The sequence below is a fragment of the Meriones unguiculatus genome, chromosome 5, assembly GCF_030254825.1.
Source record: "Meriones unguiculatus strain TT.TT164.6M chromosome 5, Bangor_MerUng_6.1, whole genome shotgun sequence".
NCBI classification, from domain to species: Eukaryota; Metazoa; Chordata; class Mammalia; order Rodentia; family Muridae; genus Meriones; species Meriones unguiculatus.
In genome coordinates, this window is record NC_083353.1 from 94,182,886 (window position 1) to 94,192,813 (window position 9,928).

Genomic DNA, 9,928 nt, shown 5'->3' on the forward strand with positions numbered 1-9,928 from the left:
ATGGAATGGCATAGAAACAAAGAAATGCTTAATGTCCTTAGCTATTAGGGAAATGCAAATCAAAATGACCCTGAGATTTCACCTTACACAGATCAGAATGGATAAGATCAAAAACTCAAGTGAAAACACATCCTGGAAAGTATATGGAGAAAGTGGAACCCTCCTCTATTGCTGGTGGGAATATAAACTTGTACAACTACTTTGGAAATCAATCTGGTGCTTTCTCAAACAATTAAGGAATATTGCTATCTCAAGATCCAGCTATACCACTCCTAGGCATATATCCAAAATATGCTCAAGTATACAACCAGGATATTTGCTCATGCATGTTTGTAGCAGCTTTATTTGTAATAGCCAGAAACTGGAAACAACCCAGATGTCCCTCAACTGAGGAATGAATACAGAAATTGTGGTACATTTACACAATGGAATACTACTCAGCAATTAAAAACAAGGAAATCATGAAATTTGCAGGTAAATGGTGGGAACTAGAAAAGATCATACTGAGTGAGGTATCCCAGAAGCAGAAAGACAAACATAGTAATTTTAGAGTTTATACTTTATTGAAAAAGGATCATGCAATTCTCTTGTCCTATTAGTTGACTTAAAACAACAGAGCAAAATGGTATGGACATTAAGGGAGGTTCTGTAGAGATCACCAACTGATACAATTATTCTAAGGGAAAAGAGTATGCAATAAATGATTCATCCTCACGAAAGTGATACAAAGCTTAGAGATGTATTAGTTGATTTTCATTTGTGTGACTTTATCTAGAGACGAGAGTGTGGTACTGAAGTAGTCATCATTTTAGAAATGCATCTTCAATTTTCTTCCACTTCTTTTCTGGGCTTTACTTCTCAGTCTGTGGCTGTGTTTACCAGTAAGGTATGTTCTAGGAGATAAAGAAAGTTTTTTTGTTGTTTGTTTTTTCCATCCATCCATCCTGTGTCTCTTGAGTAGAAGACTGAGCCCATTTGAGTTTGGGTTGTTAATGAGAGATGCTTAGTAATTTCTGTAGTTTTGTTGGTTGTCTTTTGTCTAGTTGCAGTAAGGGTTTTTGTTAGTTTGACTTTATTTTATTTATTTTTTAAAGGTGTTTTCCTAAAGTTTCAGAGGGTTTCTGGTTTAGTGTTTTCCGTATAGTAGATTCCTTCCTATCTTTTGTTCAGCTAGTTCTCTGATGGAGTTTCACCATTTTTTAAAACTGAGAATCGCATTTTTTAATTTTTATTTTTTAATATTAGTTACAGTTTATTAACTTTGTATCCCAGCTGTATCTCCCTCCCTCACTCCCTCCCAGTCCCACCCACCCTCCCTCATATTTTCCCTGTCCTTTTTAGCTATGAGAATTATTGATGGCAGAACTGCTATTCTGATATTTCTACCTTTGCAGATGAATTGGCGTTTTTCTCTTACAACTTTTACTTCTTTTTGTTTGTTTGTTTGAGACTGGGTTTCTCAGAGTAGCCTTGGATGTCCTGAACTCGTTTTTGTAGACCAGGCTGGCCTCTAACTCACAGTGATCCACCTGCCTCTGCTTCCATTGGTGCTGTGATTAAAGGTGTATAGTACCATGCATGGCTCCAGCTTTTATTATTAGTTGTTTTGTGTACTTGACACCTTCACTTTAATGTGTTATAGAAAAGGTCTTTTGTGTTCTTTTGGAGGTTCTAAATGCCTCTTATGTACGGATTTCTTTTTTCCCTAGATTTAGGAGAATTTCTGCTGTAATTTTATTTGCCAACTTGTCTATAGCTTTAGCATTTTCTAGCTTTTTTTTTTTGCATCCCACAGACCCTGACGCTTGTTCCCTTGATCATTCTCCAGAGTTCTTGGCTGCTGTGATCATGTGCTTTCATATTATTTTTGTTTTCTATACTGATTTCAGATGCAGTCATTTTTTAACCTTACCACCATTCCAAATATCCTTTTCTTAATTAATTAAGTGTATTAATTTGTGTTGGAATGGCAAGTTTGGATTTTGACATGGAGAGTTCAGAATTATGCAAACCTCCAATGTCTCTGTCACTCTGTGCATGAGGAGATGCATAAGTGCACTATCTTTCAAACATATTTTCTTTTATCTCTAAACACTGTAGTTTATAGTGTCTGTTATATGTAATTTTGTGTGTATGCATTTAAAATAGGAATGAGATTGCTTGCTTTCACAGCACAGATGCTGTATTTGTAATGACACAGAGAAGATTATCATGGCCCTTATACAAGGACAACACTGATTCTTGTGAAGCATTTCTTACTTCCGTCGTAGTTCCTGGCAAGCAAATTTTACCCAAAAGGCCATAAAGTGATTTTAGTGAAATGTTAAAAAAGAAATATGATATATTAGAGTTTTGCATGTTCCCCAGGATGAATAACCCAAAGCTTTACAGTGCTTCAGGACCTGGGATCGGGAAATTCTCTGTGTTCAGTACCACTATTATTGCTTCCCTTTTATGACTTGAAGCTACGCATAGTGTCTCTAAAGTACGATCTCGATCATTGAAAGTGCAGAGAAATGATCGGTTCAGAGCCTTTATCAGTGTTCAGCATAGAGCCTACAACATAATACTCAATAAATGTTAACAAGTATTAAATAAATAATATGGTTTTAATCATGGAGAAAATAAATTGTTTAAAGTGTGACACAAAGATCTACATTATAAGAAATAAGGATAAAATATTTTTTTATGATTTGTGAATTTAGGGGCCCTGTAATGAAGGGATTTATAATTGGACTGACAGTATTTCATACCTTCTAACCTGAGAAAGTGGGGTCTATGCTAGCCAGGAGATATATTTTTGAAGTGATGATATCTTGGAAAATAAAGAATTAATGAGACATTTAAGAGTAAGATGGATGAAAATGCATTGCATCATTGCATAAAAACAGTGGGGGTCATATTGAGAGTCCTGCTCAAATAAACTAAGCACACAAACTTGCAAACTTTATGTTTTAAAAATGATACTGTGTTTCTGTTTGGAGGCAGAGACAGTCAGATCTGTTTGAATTCCAGACTGTCCAGAAATACGTAGGGAGACCCTGTCTCTCAACCAATTAATGAATAAATAAAAATAATTATGATTGTGTGTTTCTCCATATTTTTTGACAGAATTAATTGTTGCAAAATGTTTTTAGTGAAATACTGATGAGAAAATTTCACACATTGAAGGTGAGAAAGAGATAATCTGCCACTAACATCCAGCAGCTGGCCTGCTGTGATCTCCCAGCAAAAATTTGGCATTCTTTCTGCTGAATATGGGCTATGTCAGACTTTTCCCATCTCGGACTGAAGCATTTTCACAGCACCTCTTCGTTGTGCGCTCACGGCAAAGCAAGACAAAAGCAAGTCTACTTCAAAACCAATTATAATACTGCCCAAGCTCCAAGCCTTTCCTTTCCCAGTCTTGTTCGAGTGCCTGCTGCTTCACTGCCCATCTTTAGGGTCTAGTCTTCTCATCTCTAGATGAGAGGAATGATGGCTCAGTGGTGGTTAAGAGCATTTGCTGCCCTTGTAGAAGACCGGTGTTCCAGTTGCTAGAACCCATGTTGCACACAACCACCACGTGTAGCTTCAGTTCCGTTGATCTGTTGCTCTCCTGGGGCACCGCATACACAAGGTGCATAGTTAAACATGCAGCAGAACACCCTTACACAGAACATTCTTTAAAAAAATCACCTACAACAATTAGAAGAATACACCAAAACAAAAATCACAGTTATCCCAACTGCCTGAGAATATTCAACCCACAGCAAGGCCTTGACTCCTGAAACTCTTCCCCCAGATCAAATAACTCTGAAGTTTGTTACATGTTCCTTCTCGTATTCTCTTAACTACTATGAGTTAGAAAACGAACTCATTTATCTGGAGGTGTGTTCCTCATGGGCTTTGCACAGTTAAAGAGAGTGGTGTATTTGGGATGTCTCCCAAATACTCATATTTGATTAAGGCTTTAGTTTCTGGTTTGATGTCATTTGACAGTAATGGAAAGTTTAATGAGTGTTACCGCATGGGATGTCTTCCTATGTTATATACTTCCTCTTCTCCTGTACTTGAGGACAGTAATCTTCACTCCCATCCTATTCCCCGTGCCTGCATCTTAACCACTTTGCTGGATGGCTTTGCTACATTATACACTCCTGTCATGTGATATCCACCCTATCAGAGACAAAATTGAGGGGACTTCTGGAGCACAGATCAGAATCCTGGAAGTATAGGGCAAAGTGAAACTTTTTTCTCATTAATGTCATCATCTAGAGTATTTATTGCAGTGCCAGAAATGTCACTAACATAAGAGTGGTGGGGTATACACAGCCCTGTGATAATATTCACAGACCTTTCAACGTTTCTGAGTAGACATCTCCTCAGGCAGATTTGACAAATGGAAAAGCAGATTTATACAGCACTGAAGGTAGCTGGAGGTTGTGATGTCACCAAGGATTATTATTCTTGCAATTCACTCTGGAACAGTCTTTTAAATAACAAATTCACTCAGTGCATTTACAGTGTGATTGATTATCAGAAATTTGATTTAGAGGAATCTTTTTGTGCAAACATTGAAAGCAGGATACAGCTGTAAGGGGAAATATTATGATGCCTTGGTCTAGACAATAATTTGATTTGCATTCATGCTTTTGTACCTAAGTTCACTTCTCTAAACTTAATTAAATCCAACTCAGGGAAAATCATTTAAAGGAAGGATGTTTCTTAAGGGCTCTTGTGAAACATGATAACATTTTTGTTTTGTTTTGTTTTTTTCAGATAAACTTTTTGTAGCTTGAGGTTAGAGGGAGAAATTGTATCTTTTCTATATATCCTGGAGAATAAATTGGTTCAAAATATTTTAGTAAATCAGGTTTCAATGATAAACAATTTCTTATTTTCTTATCTATTTTATACACAATCCTTTCTAATACTGTATAACTCAAACACACACAGCAGACAACTTATATGAAACTGGTTTTACTTTAAAAACTTGTCTAGGTCTCATTTGGAAGAAATCTTATTAGGTTATTGACACATTTTTAATGTCAATTGAGATGAATCATTCATAGCAGAGTCCATAATTGTGGCCATTTTTTTTTCCTTACAGAAGACCAGCAAGCAGAAGCCGTTACGATCCCTTTTCTGCTAGCAAGAATCACAATCAAAATTTATTTTCATGGAATCTGTGTATAACTTTATCATCCCCATGTAGTGTAGGAATGAGGCACTGAATACTTTGCAAAAGAATCATGGGTAAATATAATGTTTAAAATCATAAGCACAGTGCCGACTATTATTAATAAGGTGCTATCATGCCATAACATGAAAAGAAAAGGGCAAAATTTTTTTCTTTAGGGTGACCCAGGGAAGTGTTGTGTTCATAGAAGATGGTTGGTGGAATGGTTGCCCAGGGACACCTACAATTTCTGGGGTGAAAAGGAGGCAGGCAGTACATAGTGTGCTGGTATTTAGTGGGAAGCACATTAGAGCTCACATACACTGTAGATCGGCATTAAACCTTCTTCATGTCCCTGGGCCCAGTCTTCTCTATATAAAAGAGACGAGTTGTTTTCTTTCTTGTTTGTTTCAGATAGTTAAGAGAGTCATGTTAGAATACCTGAATGTTATCATTTTCACTTCCTTAATACTCCCTTAAGGTAATAATTTCCATTTTTTTTGTCAAAATTTTGAAATATGTATATATATATTAGGTAATAGATACACTGAATCAATAGTTATGCTGATTTATAGATTCTTTTGAACACGTAAGAATCTGGTCCCATTAAGCATCAGTCAGTTGACTAGAATAGAAAACATAGAGTGCAAATTTGTTTATGGGTGTTGAGTGGGGGTATATAAAACTCTTGCTGCCCTAGTATTCTTCTTCCCTTACCCCATATGTAACCTCTCCCTCTGAATGGTCCATGATACATCAAAAGAGATCATAGTGTTTAGGGGAACATCCTGAGAAACAGTAGGGATTATAATCTTCATAATGACAGGCAGCTCCATTCTTGCTATAGTTTGGGCCTAGAGTGTCTCCCCAAAGAGCATGTATGCAAGACTTGACCATAGTCAGCAGTGTTGTTAGGAGGTGATGAAAACATTAAGAGGTGAGACATATTGGACAGTCTCAAAAGAGATTTTGTACAACCTCAAAAGAGATTGTAGGATGGTGATTTTTTTTTTTTGGGGGGGGGTGGGGCTTGTCTCTGGTACTTGTCTGTATGTGTCTAAGGCTGTGTGTGTCTTAGGCAGTGTTCGGTTGGGTTGGAGAGACACCATGACCATAGCAGCTCTTATAAAGGAAGAGGGTTTAGCCTATTATACTCACGTCAGAGAGTATGGTGGTATACAGGCTGACATGGTAGCTGAGAGTTCTATATCCAGATCCACAGGTGTCAGGAAGGAAGTATACCTCTTTCTCTGAGCTCAGCTTGGGCTTCTGAAGCTTCAAAGCCTAACATACTTTCTCCAAAAATGACACACCTACCCCAACCAATCCACACTTTCTAATCCTTCCAAAAGTCCCAATCCTTAGTGACCAAGCATTCAAATTTATGTACTGATAGAAGCCATTCTTACTCAAATGACTGCATTTCCCTATTTGGTCCCCTTAACCATATCATAATGTGAAAACTGATTCATCCAACTTCAAAATTCCCCAGTCTATCACAGTCTCGACCGTCTTTAAAAGTCCGAATTTCAAAGTCTTTTAGGAGGCTTAAGGTAATCTCTTAACGGTATCCCCTGAAAAATAAAAAGCACACTTCATACTTTTAATATACAATTACACAGAAAATACATTACCATTCCAAATGGGCAGAAAGGAGGTATAGTGAGGAAATACTGGACCAAAGCAAGACCTAACATCATGAGGGCAAATGCCAAACTCTTCATCTTTACATCTGATGTCAAGCAACAATCAACAATACCTTTCAGTTTTGTTGACTGCGACACACTTTTCTCTCTCGGGCTGGTTCCACACTTTGTAGGAAGCTTTCCTCAGCAAGTATCCACATCTCTGGCATTTCCAGCATATTGGAGTTTTAAAGACATTCCAGGCTTCACCTTCTTTGCTTCAAAAAACAATGGCTTCTCTGGACCTTCATTTAGAGATACCTCTGACACTTGCCTGGCCCCAGCAGGTTTCCTTAACTGAGGAGGGTTCTTCTAAAACCCCTCTCTTGTGTCTTTGACTCTAAAACCAGCACTACTTGGCCAAAGCTGCCAGGTTCTGCTGCTTGTTGGAGGAGAAACACTGCCTCATTTTGCAATTACATCAGCATCAGATTTCTGTTATTATTTCCTTTACTGTATGAGATTTCCTTTAATTCCCTCTCACAAGTTAGAAGCTTCTCTGGGTGGGGTCTTTTGCTGAAGACCACTTTTCAAATCCCATTTAGCATCAGGCTTTTCTTCAAACTTTTTATCAATTTGAACACTGGACTCAGCTCCATTACACTTCCTGGTGCCCCTTTTCTCCTCAAACTGTGAGTTTTGTATTTTTCCTTGCTCAGGTTGCTCCTTTTCATTATAGATCTGCCTAAGTGGCCACTAATAATCAAGGAATACAGTCAATACTTGACTGTCTTTAAATCTCCACTGCTAATGCTGTTAATCCAAAATTGCAAATTTTCAAAGGGGAAGTTTTAGTTATTAAACACACCCACTTCTAGCACAGTTATTTTTATTAACTCTTACAACAACTATATCTAAAATTTTAATCATTAGGTTACCTTTAGAAAAATAAGGTTCATGCTACAGAAGTTGGAAAGTTTTAGAGAAGAAACAGAACAGAGTAGGAAGGAAATCATGAGCCATAATGGCATGAATCTTTTCTTCAAACCTTCTATCATACAAACCTCAGTATTTTTTTCCCCCTGTGGACGCTCACAAATGCAGTCAAGGACACTACCTGCATCACAAAATCACCTTGCTGAAAAGCCTTTGATCTGGGAGAAAAAAGCAGGTTGTAATCTCAGAAAACTGACAACATCATATTAAATATAGAAAATAAAATTTTAAAAAGTATCTGTTTGCATGGTGGTTTTGCTGTTCTCTAAGATTAGGTTAAGTTGTATTTTTTCAGAGAATGCGTTCAGGGAGGACAACCAACATTCTTTAAGTCATCAGTTTTTATGTTTTGTAAGTAAGTGGACCCTAATTTGTTTTTAATCTTTCTTTTTCTGTCTGTAAGTCCCATCATTAATGTCTTGTTCTCTGCTGTATACTTAACAAATAGCTAATGTTTTTGTTTCTTTTATATGTATAAAACAACAACAACAACAAAAAAAAAAACAACTTGAACAACAGCAATGGTTTAAAGAACTTATCTCACTCAGAAAATTCATAAAGTAAGAAACAAGGAGTCAAAAGAGGTCACTGTGTCAGGGACAAAGCACCAGAGGAAACAATTTCCAGGGTAGATTAAAAAACAAAAGAAAGAAAAAAAAAAGAAAGAAAGAAAGGGAAAGGAAAGGTCTAGTTATCTGTTTACATTTATAAATTTTGCCATTTCAGATTTAGTGGAAAGTCTTCAGTCACCTGATGAGAAATGTATTTATTGATTGCTTATGATTGGCAGGTTTTAAGTATTGTTTTTGTCTATCATTAGCCTTTCCCAGAATGACAAAGGCTGAGGAGAGTGAGAGTCAGTTTCTGTGCACAGAGGATCAGCTGTTGAAGGACAAGGAAGAAGGTTTTGACTGATGTGGGAAAGCCAGCCTTCTGGGAAGTGAGAAATGAAGCCTTGTCCTCAGGGCAAGAACAGTTCACTGGAGGTCATACCTCTAGTTTTATGCGGTATATACTCAGGAACCAGCTTTGTCTTTGTCAGTGGTGAGAGGCAAGACACATTTCCAGAAAACATAAGCTAGCAGCAAGTTGCTAAATTAGTTTTTAAAAATTGAGTTAGGTAGAGAAAAATAAAGATATACTTTGGCTTCACATTTCATAGTTTCTAGCTTAAAAAAATAAAACAAAACAATTTCTTGGGGCTAGAAAGATATATTAGTCAATTAAGTCCTTGCCATACATTACCTTTGTTTCATTCCTGGCCTCCATGTGTAAACATTAGTGTGTGATGATATATTCCTTTAATCCCATTGCTCAGGAGATAGGAAGATAAATGTATCCCTGGAACTTCATGACCAGCCAGCCCACCAGACTCAGCAAGACTTATCTCCAGAGAGAGACCCTCTCTGAAACCCCTGAAGTGGATGGCTCCCAAAGAAGAACAACACATGAGGTTGACCTCTGGTCTCTCTATGAACATGCATGTTCCTACCCATGCAACAAGACATACAAACATGAGCACACAGCTACACACACATACAAATACGCATAGGATAAAGTGTCAATTTCTTTAGTCATTCAAAATATAGTTCCTAACAAGAACATACATGAATCAGCCAGATCCCCAATGAGACAAGTTAAACATGAAATAAATTCTAAATTACAGATTAGATAATTTTCCTTCTGATCGCATATGTTCTTAAGTATCTCTTCCCCGATGTTATATTGAAACAAAACACAGACATAGTGACAGCTCTATGCAGATGAAATGTTTTCATTAGGCTCAGTATAATATATTAAAACTAGAACAAATCCACAAAGAGTGACTTTAACAGTAGAAAATGCAATGGGAAAGAAATTTATAATGATACCACAGTAACATTCAGGCTGATTGGTGATTTCCATTGATCTATTTCATATGATCATATAGCAGATGCTCACTTTAAATACCTCCTAAAATGTGCTTCAGGCTGAAATACATAATTCTATGGTTTGAAAAAGACTAGAGAGTCAAGAAAACTGCCAGGTTTAAGAACACTGACTTACAGTATCTGTGGCTGTGTCTGGAGGAAAATCCATATTTCCTAAGGTGACAAAACAAACAAACAAACAAACAAACAAAAAAAAAAACAAAAGACAGCGGTAA

General features: G+C 37.0%; 1 non-coding gene across 1 annotated transcript; it reads left to right on the forward strand.

The window, feature by feature from the left end:
• Positions 1–2,160: 2,160 nt before the first annotated feature.
• On the forward strand, positions 2,161–2,263 carry LOC132654402 (U6 spliceosomal RNA). Its single transcript, XR_009592056.1, has one exon. It is a non-coding gene; the product is annotated as a U6 spliceosomal RNA (small nuclear RNA).
• Positions 2,264–9,928: the final 7,665 nt, after the last annotated feature.